The sequence below is a fragment of the Cyprinodon tularosa genome, unplaced genomic scaffold (genome assembly GCF_016077235.1).
Source record: "Cyprinodon tularosa strain WSP-4 unplaced genomic scaffold, ASM1607723v1 ctg482, whole genome shotgun sequence".
NCBI lineage: Eukaryota > Metazoa > Chordata > Actinopteri > Cyprinodontiformes > Cyprinodontidae > Cyprinodon > Cyprinodon tularosa.
This window is the reverse complement of record NW_024039210.1, coordinates 752,060-763,962: the sequence shown is the minus strand read 5'-3', so window position 1 is coordinate 763,962 and position 11,903 is coordinate 752,060.

Below are 11,903 nucleotides of genomic sequence, written 5' to 3'. Positions count from 1 at the left end.
CTCGCCTGGTTGAATGGGAGCTAAAAATAGCAGCTCCCTCCTCCTTTCAATTTACAGCTGTCGCAACTTATCTGCAGGTGGGGGTGAGCATTCCTCCCATGGAGCATGGGCTGTGACAGACAGGCCTGGTGTGACGAGGCCCGCGGCTGCTGCAGCGAGGCGGACAGCTCCTGGATCAGCTCCACATCAGTGAGAAGGAACTGGGAGACGCCTTCAAAAACTAAAGGAAGGAAACTAAAAATTGGGACAGGCTGTCAAATATTTAGCTCTTTACTAGGAAATGATCAATGTTATTTACATTAATGCAGATTTTATGGAAATATTATCCATTTCAAAGTCCCAGCCGTCGGGCTGTGGAAGTGGAGGATTCATTTCCTGTATTTTCCTCACCCCCCCTCACATGGTGGACACCATGAAAGGAAGCTGGTCCAGTTCCTGGTGCAGCTAATCATTCCCAAACCATGACACCTCCACCACCATGCTTCACAGCTGGCAGGTCGCCTCCTGGTGTCCAAACGTTTCGGTTTTACACTCATTGGTCTAAATAATATCATTCCAGGAGCTCAGATTTCTGCCTGGATGCTGTTTGGTCCGACCTTCCCATTTATAATAGAGGATGTAGAGACTTAGAGTCTGAAAACTAGTCCCAACCTTAGATTCAGACAAAAAGACATGTTGGTTGTTTTTATTTAAGGGGGCTAAAGCCGGTTCTGGGAGTATGAATTGATCTCTGACTTGACTTCAAATACACATTGCTGACAGCCAGTGAAAACAAAAAGGAGTATTCATCCAAGACACTTTCTTTTTAGATGTTTTTAAATCATACGTGGCTACAATCTAAGAAGGTTGAGTTAAGGAAGTTTATATATACATAAAACAGCTTATTTATCTCTGCGTTGCTTTACTGCCGGATCTCAAAGGAAGAAAGGAAAAAAAAAAAGCTTCAAAATAAAAGCCCTGGACTTTCAAACAGTACTTTATTTTTAATGGTTCTTTCCTCTTCTACCCATTTATAAACACAACATGTTTGGCTGCTTTTTTTAACTGGAGACAACGTTGTGTTCAAATTAATTTCCTACTGGCAGAAGCAGAGCTAGGGGGGCGGCCATGGCCACCAAGAGCGGACCTTTGGCCAGCTGTGCAGCAAACCCCTAGCCTGGGTGCCATTCCGAACTTAGTCCCGCCCACAAGGTTTGAGGTCGGGAAGTTCGGTCTGGCTCTGCTCCATAGTAGCTCGAGTATGATTGCCCACCCTCTGGCGATCCAATCAAATTGTCAGGGCGGGCTTTATACGATGATGGACAGATGATCAAAAGTAACGTAATCAACCACGTGACCAAAGCGCGCATGGGTGACAACAACAATGGCTGCCGCTGGAGAGTTGAGGTGTGTAGATTCTGCTATTAGGTCTGTTCTAGAAGATATCGACAGCAAATTAATTTTAAAAGAGGAACAGAGAAACGCGATCAAGGCTCATCTTCTTATTCTAGGCGTGAAACTGCAAGCTTTGATTTTTGTTGACAACAACTATGCCTCGCTTAACATACGTCACGCACTCCGTTGCTCTTATTGGTTGTACGTCTGTCCAATTGAGTGCAGAGGCATTTTTTTTCCTGGTTCGTTCGAAACACGCCCCATAATCACAGCTCTATGGAGCAGTATCAGACTCATATTCTGACTAGAATTGAGTAGGACTACGTCAGGCTAGCAAACCCCAGTCAGGTAATTAGTTTTTCCAATGTGGAGGAAATGGAGCCCCAATCCCAGACTGCTCCCTAAGAACTACCTCCTAACTACTGAGGGTTACTCCCAGTGAGGTCACAGGTGAGGGGGTATAAACAAGAAAGGGGCGCGCTCTTCACTCTAATGGACCAGTAAAACAGTCGTTACTATGGTGACACAATGGCATTCCACGTGCATGGCTGCAGCTTTGTGGCACAGGTTGACATGACATCGGCCACTTGCCCCTTTCTTCAAATAAATTTATATGATCAAATAAAAGAATTTCAAAGAGGACCTTCCCTTTAGGCAGGCATCCCCAAAGTCGGTCCCCGCAGGCCGCTGTCCTGCAGGTTTTAGAGGTTTCCAGGTCCAGCACAGCTGATTTACATTGATAGTTGATTAACAGGCTTTTGCTGAACTGCAATCATCATGATCAGCTGTGCTAAAGCAGAGAGACCTCTAAAACCTGCAGGACAGCAGCCCTGGAGGACCGACTTTGGGGATGCCTGCCTTTAGGGATTAATGATGCCTTTTTTCATTTCCTAACTTGTTATTTTCTGACAGTCTGCCATCATGTCGCTGTTACACCCACTGCCCTGCCTGTACTGATTTAAGGGCTGAATGGTCCAACCAACTATGTTTTTTGGGACGACCCTTAATATAAAGGTTCTTCCGCGGGAGCGAGCAATCAGAGGGTTAGTGCTTAGGGTTTAGGGGCTGGTTTGGGATGGTATGAAAGACGGTAAAAAAAAAGCAGCTGCCTTTGATTCAGGAAGTGGTGGAAGTTAATTCAAGAAGCTGTTCCCCTCTAAACCAGAGGGTGGCAGCAGTGAGGCTCTCAAGCGGAAAGTTTTGGCGAATTTGGCACTTAGTAATTAGAATATTAACCATAACTCCCAATAGATATTCAGATTAATTATTTACATAATATGAAATTGAAACCAAAATCTATGAATGAATACATGTGGATACATTTTGTCAAAGGCTTCATAAAAAGATTCCTGTTTTCAATTATCTATTTCGAAAATACAGATAGATATTCATTTTCCTTCAGTGAGATTAGGGTAGATCAGGGGTGGGCAATTCCAGGTCCGGGGGGCCGGTATCCTGCAGCTTTTAGATCCATCCTTGGTCCAACACACCTGAATCAAATAACTGCGTTATCTCCTCAGTATGCAGTCAGTTCTTCCAGAGTCCTTTTAATCATCGAATTATTTCATTCAGGTGTGTTCAACCAAAGGCACATCTAAACGTTGCAGGATAGCAGCCCTCAGGAACTGGAATTGCTCATCCCTGGTGTAAATGGAACATGAACGGGTTTTTTGTCTGGATTTTATTTAGTGTTGCACCAATGCCAATTTTTGGCCCTGATAGCGATACCTGGCTGTGCAGCATCGGCCGATACTGGTACCATATCGATACCATCTGTTTGAAATTGATGTGTGTGTGCATATATGAAGAACTGCAAACTACTTGAATGTCAAATAATTGCCATCATGGCTTTGTCAAGCTGCTGCCTACCTTTGTGAAGCAGGAAAAAGACTACCGTATTTTCACGACTATAAGGCGCACATAAACGTCTTTTTTTCCCCTCAAAATGTGCGGTGCGCCCTTTGGTGCGGTGCGCCCTATGTGTGTTGCAACTGCGACTTTTGAGACCACCTCATTGAGGAGATGATGAAAGAGTGGCTGAATGTAAGGAGACCAGGTGGGTTTTTTCCACTCATCACCATCACTGTTAATCTGACTCCATGCGTGCCCATCTCACAGCTGATGTGAAAAACATGGTGAAACAAATTAATGCTGTGCTCGCTGTGAACCGGACCCAGCAGGTGCAGCAGAAGCAGCGAGTTTACATGCAAAGTCAACGGTTGACGAGCGTATAGGTGCAGCAAAAGGTCCCGCAGCGCGTTTTGAGCAGCAGGCGCAGCGCGTCGGGAGCGCGCCACCAACGCGCTGCTGCTGCTCGAGATGGAAAAAATTGAAGTTTTGCTGCTGGACGCGCCGCATCAACCAATCAGAGAAGCTGATCTGGGAGCTGGCTGTGAGACGACACATCGCTCTGATGACATATGATATTAAAGCAAATGAAAAAGGCTGGATGGATGAGGAGATGATGAAAGCGTGGCTGAGGAAGGTGTATGTTAGGAGACCAGGTGTTTTTTTCCACGCATCACCATCGCTTTTAATCTGTGACTCCATGCGTGCCCATCTCACAGCTGATGTGAAAAACATGGTGAAAAAAAATAAACGCTGTGCTCGCCGTTATCCCGGGGGTCTGACAAAGGAACTTCAACCGCTCGACATCGGTGTGAAGCGGCCGTTCAAAGTAAGGCTGCGAGCGGCGTGGGAGCGATGGATGACCGACAGAGACCACAGTTTCACGATAAGTGGAAGGCAGCGCCGGGCAAGTTACGCCACCGTTTGCGGATGGATTGTAGATGCTTGAACTAACGTGTCTGCTGGCTCTGTTGTTCAAGCTTTCGCAAAAGCCGGCATTATTTCTGAGGAGCCGCGCTGCCCGGAAAGTGACTCTGACAGCGAAGAAGGGGAAATTGGCATGTCTGATTTAGCGCAGCTGTTTAATTCAGAAACAGAGGATGATGAATTTGATGGGTTTGATTAATACTTTGTAATAAATACTTGAATAAAGCACAAACATACTCAGTTTTGCTCCCGCTCTATTTTTCTACCTGAAAACTTAATTAAACAGCAGCCTCTGGGCGCGTCTCCTCCTCTTCACCGCGGTGGCTGGCAGGTGTTTTTCATCTAAATAATCTAAATCTTGCAGCTATATTTGCTGTGATCAGTGGGAATAAAGTAGTTTTAATATGTTTTTAAGTGAGAAAGACCACCTGAAAACGTAATAATTGCAGTCAGTTCATCCAGATTATCTATTTCTGTCGGAGGCGCTCAGACCCCCACATACCAGCGGTACACCGACAGCAGAAATCCCTTCATCAGCAGCCTCTGGGCTGGGTAGCCTCCGGGTTCACCGCGGTGGCTGGCATGTGTTTTTTCATCTAAATAATTTAAACTGCAGGCACCAGGATACCGGCAATAAAAGCGAACATATTCCGTCGGCAGGTTTCAGGATTTTAAGTTAATTTAGGAGTGATCACAGCGCTGTGTCATCTGCGATGTGTCTGTCTCACGGCCAGCACCCAGGTTTGATTAATACTTTGTAATAAATACATGAATAAAGCACAGTCATACTCAGTTTTGCCCCCGCTGTATTTTTAAATACGCAGTAGAGGTATTTAAAGGTAGTAGAGGACATGTACCTGTATATAAAAAACGCGCCCTATAGTCCGGTGCGCCTTATGTGTGTGTTAAATACAGAAATGGGACACATAACTGCGACTGCGCCTTTTAGTACGGTGCGCCTTATGGTCGTGAAAATATGGTAATACAAAGTGAATCCAGTAGAATTTTTTATTGCCTACCTGGAATGGGTGACAATAGTTGAATAAACTTTTGGCTCTCAAAATGGTACCTGCGAGTACCAACAATTAGGGCACCGATACCAGCATTTTAGTGCAGGATCGGAGCCCCGCCCGATACTGGTATCAGTGCAACGCTTATTTTATTTGGTACTATTAGAGAAGGGGTGGGCAATTTCAGTTCCTAAACAACTTTTCAACGTGTCCTTGGTCCAAAACACCTGAATCAAGTAAATAGAGGATTAAGAGGACTGAAGAAACCGACAGCATTCTGAGTTGGTAATTCAGCCATTTGATTCAGCTGTGTTTGACCAAAGACAAATCCAAAAGCTGCAGGCAGCGGCTCTCAGGAACTGCAATTGTCCAGCCCTGTATTGGAGCAAAGGGGGGCTGAAAACAAATGCAAGTCACACTTTTAGCTAATGATTTATGTTGGAGATTACTGCTCTTTCTCTCCACAGCTAAGAACCTCTATCACATCAAACTCTTTGGAGTTTAAGGCTCCAACATGAGGAAAAAAAAGCAAAGAGGTTTGTAGTAACATCCATGAGAAAGTCAGGATGCGGTTTTTCTCAGGAGAACCTATCAAAGCGCTGTTACTCACATGTCAGTGGCCATAATGTTATGAGTGATTAGTGTGTTTAATCCTGGACGCACACAGATAAACGGCCAGCCTCTGGAGGAGGTCAGATTTTTCACTCTGACAGAACGGCTGCAGGAACGTTTAGAGTGATGCTCTCCTTTTGTGACGAACTCTTCATCATTAAAGGCAAAATATACGACCAAATGCATCACAGCTGAATGCTACTCTAAGCCTGTTAAAGCCCGGCATGAAACAAATATACACAAACACTTTCATCAGTCAGGGAGCGTTTTTCATCCCTCACCGTGTGAGTGTTGGTAGAATAACAGTAAAGGTAGACGTTCCCAGGTCTACAGCAAATTATAGACACAAAACAAACAGAACCAGCAAAGCGTGCACCAGAGATTGAACAGCTTCTTTTCACCTGTATCAGATACAGATGAGAGCATAGTGAAGGACCGAGCACAAAGGACAGTCAGGCACAGGGTTCTTTGATTTAACCCAAAAAGGAATAAATGTCTACAAGATGGAAAAAATAGGTCAAAGGAAGAAAAACTACTCAAAATAACCAGTAACAGACCTCAAACAAACTGACCTGCCTTGTTAAAACAAAGAGAAAATGAAATAGTGGCTGAGCAGTTCACCATAGAAACACATGGAGCAAAACATACACAAACCTAACTAAACCAAATGAAGCAAAACCCCATTTCCCCCCCATAGCACTGATGTGGTATAGTCCAAATGAGCTCAGCCCCTCAGCCGAGGGACTAGATCAGCTGGAAGACAGGCTGTGTTCAAATTCATGGGCTGCATCCTGCAAGGACCCGATCTACCTGGACCCGATCCTTGGAAGTCCTTAAAAATAAGGAGACCGGAAGAGTTTTGGCTGTGAATTCAAACAGGTCCAGCCTTTGAGGGCTTTCTCCTCTGTATGCTCTATCGCTTGGCAACTGTGATAGTTGACACACAAAGCAAGAAAAGAATGAAATACTGAACTTTTCAAAACTGTTTTTCTTTTTCTTTGTTTATTGTAAATTAAATAAAGACAACACTCAGGAGAATACAGAGTGGAATAAATGTGAAAACCACAGAGAGCATAAACAAATAAAGGTTAAATTAAATTAACACGCTGCTGTCATCTTGCACATATCTGATGTTATTTTTAAATATCCATTACAGTAAAAATGTTCATAGGTGGATAATTGGTTATTTATTCTCCAGGTGCACAGTTTGATATTGTTAAGACACTATAATGTAAACACAGTATGTTGTTATCAATATTTTAACTCTACACTATCATGTTATTCTTATACATTTTTCAATCCATTTTCAATAATCTTTCTGCTGCTGTAAATTTCCCCTTTGAGGGACAATAAAAATATTTTTTTATTCTATAAAAAGGGTAGAAAGATAAAAGTAAATCTAAACAATGTATGTATGAAAAAATATATCTGCAAATCTCTTATGTTCCACCTAAAAAAAATACTTAGTTAAGACATTTGTGCAAAATAGCAATTAAAAAATAAAATTCTATCCTATTTATAGTCCCCACACTGTAGATCTATTAGAATCTGTCCTTAAATTACAGCCAAACCTATTTACACAGGAACAGATAAAAACCTTTAGATAAACCAAACATTACCGCCACATATCTGACTCTATAACCATTAAAACAACTATTTTCATTAATTTCAGACGGAGCTATTTATGGATCTATTCATACTTTTATTATATTAAACTGAACTTCCAATATTCACCACTGTTTGGCGCTAATTACCATTTCCTCTGATCACGGAGCAGCCGGCTTGCTTGGCCTCGCAAGGAATCCTGGGATACCCAAGGATAGAGAGGATACATCGGACCCGTCCTACAAATCAGGCAAAAGAAGGACGCATTTTTAGGACGCATAACGAGGAATCCGACCAGACCTCGGCGCCGCACTATGACATAATCGTCCTTCGAATCAGGCCTTTTGAGGACTCAGCCCATGAATTCAAACAGAACCAGAGTATAAATTAAACAGAATCATAACAGAAAAGGGTAAACCAGAATGTGCACACTCGTTTTGATATAAAAAAGAAACTAAATATCAAATTATATTTGGTACCACATCTGTGTGGCTGTATATGAAGCCTTCACTGCATTAATATGCAGAAAGGTAGATTTTTTCTTTCTATATGTGGTTTAGTTTCTTTCTCTGAGTGCAGAGCAAAGGATGCACAGATGGTTTTATTCCATCGTACAGGTTTAAGCCGTTTGTTCTCCTGTCTGACAGGTTTAGCGTGAAGCTTAGCCATGTGAAGCGCAGCGTGGAGGACGGAGGTCACAGCCGTCCTCTCCACACAAACTTAATGCACCCTTATATTGCTCAGAGTAAAAAGGTGTTTTCTCCAAACTGGCCACCGTTTTACAGCAGTAAAGCTGCTGTGTTGTTGTGTTTCAAACAGTTTCAGCACACTTCTTGAACGCTTCCGCTCTCTGCAGGGTTCAGAGCTCAAAAGGCTTTTATTTAGAGGGGAAGCATTTCTGGATCATTTCATCTACTCTTATTTCAGTTCATTCTTACTTTACACTGAAGTCAGCGAAGGGAAACTGTCCAAAAGGCCAACGGTTGCCATGATAACAGCTGTGTGAACAGTGCTGGCAGCTAGGAAAGAGCTAATGCTACGTTCAGAGCGCACGATGCACAAGCAGCTAGTTTACATGCAAAGTCATCAAAGGTTCTGCAGCACATTTTGAGCTTCTTCAGAAGCAGCAGATGCTGGAGTTGGAAAAATTTAACTTTTGCTGCTCGACGCGCCTCATCAACCAATCAGAGAAGCTGATCTGGGAGCTGGCAGAGAGGCAGAAAAAAAGAGTGTTGACCTCGCGAAAGGTGAAGGATAGGAGCTGTGCGACGTCTTCGGACTGGCCCAATATTATTATATGTTATTATTTACAGAGACATTATTGCTTCAGGTGAACCCCATGTGTCATAATAACATATACAGCTTTAGATGTTTGGGGTTTATAAGGGAGAAACTCCTACATTTGGGTAATTATTAGCATTTTTTTTTTTTGTATTTGGTTTCAGTAAGCTGTTGTTCCAATTTCTCTAACATTATGCACCTAATAACTTTTACAAAGGCCAAAGGGATCAGCACACAGCAGCAGAAGCTGAGAGCAACAATTAGATGATTCAGATCATCTATGGAAGGACTCTTCAATGTTTTCCAGGCCAAGGAGCACCAAACCGGTTATATATATATATAACCCCCTAATTATATATATTGTATGAAATTATGTTATATCAAACTGGTCCTATAGTCCATCTATTACATATGGAGTAATGTAATGAAACTAATTTCTCCCTGGGATTATTAAAGTATTTCTGGTTCTGATTCCTGGTTGATGGGACAGGTGTTGTGAATGAAACGGTGCCCAGCTTGAAAGAGCTCCTGTGTGTCGCTGAATGTGTGCATTGATGACTGAAAGACATCTTTTGCCTCCATTTATCTGTTTACTACAGTGTGTTGAATTCATGTTAATGTGGATTTAAAGACATTTCAATTAGTGGAAAGCACTGCAGGGGGAATATTTAAAAAGAGTCTAATCAAACAAAACTTTTGCGACCCCCATGCAGTACCTCTGTGGACCCCTTAGGGGCCACGGACCACCTGTTGAAAACCTCCGATCTGTGGCATAAATCAGAGTTCTTCATTTATTTGGATCCAGGAGAAAGGTCAGTTTAATAAACGTAAAGATGAAACATGTTGATAAGATAATGTCAAGCTGTTTTGTCATTTAAATTTACAAAACATCAATTTGTTTTTCTTTTGTGGAGAATATTAGCCTCATTGCTTTTATGAATTTAAGTTCAGGATTTTGCTGCAGATTCATCCTGCAGTGCATGTTAAGCTGCCAGGACTCATGTTTGTTCCAGTTAAACCAGTTAGAAACTCCGCAGAATATTAGTTGTAGCTGTAAATGGTGCATTTACTTATTCAGAAAAACATTTTTCTAATGCATCTTAATGATACAAATGATTTAAAGTTGATTTTTAACACTTTTCTGCTCAAAACTTTGTGTATTTGCCTTTTAAAGGATGATCTGCCAATAGAATGGATATTTCTTGTCCTTAATAAAAAGATAGATATAACCCACTAGAAGTAAGATAGTTTTTTCTTATTAATATAAATGATATCATAGCCAAACTGTCCTACTTACCAGCTCCAAACAAGGGAAAACATACCTATTTCAAGAGGGAATTGCTTACCAGTACACATTTCTTTTTTAAAGTTATTTTTTTTCTGTTGAGGAAAATATAAATCAGTATTTTCTCAAAACCAATTTTCTTTTTAGGATTTTTACATCACATTTCAGCTCTCAGACAGATAATCCTCTGGTTTAGTGTCTCCCACACATTATGGGGAAAAAAGCAACGTGAACCAACCTGTCCTCATGTGGAAAAAGTGATTGCCCTCTCTAAACGTAACTGGTCGTAGCCCCCTTGGCAGCAATAGCTGTCAGTGAGTGTGCTGAATAACTGGCAATGAGTTCTTGGGTCCCTTTGGAGAAGTTTTGGCCCACCTTTGTTTCCTTTAGACACACTGGAGTGTTTTTGAGCTTTAATGGCCCATTTAAAGCCACTCTACTTCAACTTGATCAGACTTATGTCCAGACGCTTACAAGGCCAGCCAGAAAACACCTACAAAAAACAGACAAAAGTTTGGCTATTCTGCTAGAAGGAACAGAACTATAAAGCATAGGTGTATTGCTTTATAGTTCAGCTCTGATTCAGATCAAAGCATATTCACATTTTAGGACGGTCTAGTCCAAAGAGCCAATTAAGACTTCAGTCCATCCAATTAAACTTATTAGAGCCTTAAAACATTGAGTGATCATTTTTACAAAAAGAATAACCCTAAATATGTTCCAAACGTTTGTCCCTTTTAAACAAAAGTCATTCCATTCCATATTTTAGATTTTAAAATGAAAGAAAACAAATGTGAAAAGGGGATTAAAAACATTTTTCAATGGGTTACTGATGTTATTTCCCTTTAAATTTATGATACAGTCAATTCATTTAGTGAATTATAACATTTGACTTCTGCTTATCCAATAAAATTTAATTAGAGCCAAAAACTTCACATTGCCTTTTCTTTTTTTTTTAAACACGCATCTACAAAAGGTGGCTGAAATTTATGAAAAATATTGTCAAATAGGAACATATTTTACTCACACAAAAAAAAAAGAAAATATGTGTAATTCTGTTCTGGGAAACTCTGTGCAATTAGGAAGTGGAGAAAATTATTAACTGGATCTTAATCGTGTGGTGAAGAGCCAATGTTGAGCGTCTAAAGAGCGAGTTGGCGATCCGGAACGGCAGGCTGCAGACTTTTGGTCTAATCAAAGTCCAGATCTGAATCCATTTTATTTTATTTATGGGATAGAAATTAACAAGACATGATTTAGCACAATTCCTCTCCAGGTACTGATATTAAAAACATTTATCTTAAGTGAATTGGTCCATTCTTCAGAGATTTATTTACATATGCATCTGAAATAAAGTCTATTTATTCAATATTTTAAAATCTGTGGCAAGTCTTGCTTCTAAGGCGCTCTGCAAAAATCCAACTTTGGATAAACTTTTTGGAATAATTAAAAATCATCCATCTTTCCTTCTACCTTATGGTTTTGTCATTGTCTTTTTATATATATATATAAATTCATCCTAAATAAAAGTTGTGGTTGAAATGTGTTCAAACATTTTGGGGGTCTGAATACCTGTGTAATATAAAGGATCCTTCCATCGTAAAGCTGAATGGAAAAAGATTTTAGAACCATTTTGGTCTAATTTATTAAACTCTATAGTTTCCACATCAATTGTCGCATAAAAAAAAAGCTCCACACAAATATTTAGGAATGGAAAATGACTTTTTATTTCTTCCAAAACAAACAAAAAAAATAAGAGGAATCAAATCCCTAAAATAAACAAATACACTGCTGTAAAATAAAGCCCATCATTTTTCTCTTTTTCTTAAATCAACTAACATTTGTTTGCCTTTCGGTGCCTGATACACTCCATATATTTCTGCTTTAAATAAATAGAAAACAATGTACAAAGAGATGGGGGGGGGGGGGGCCCAGAAGAGAAAGAGACGGATTAACATTTG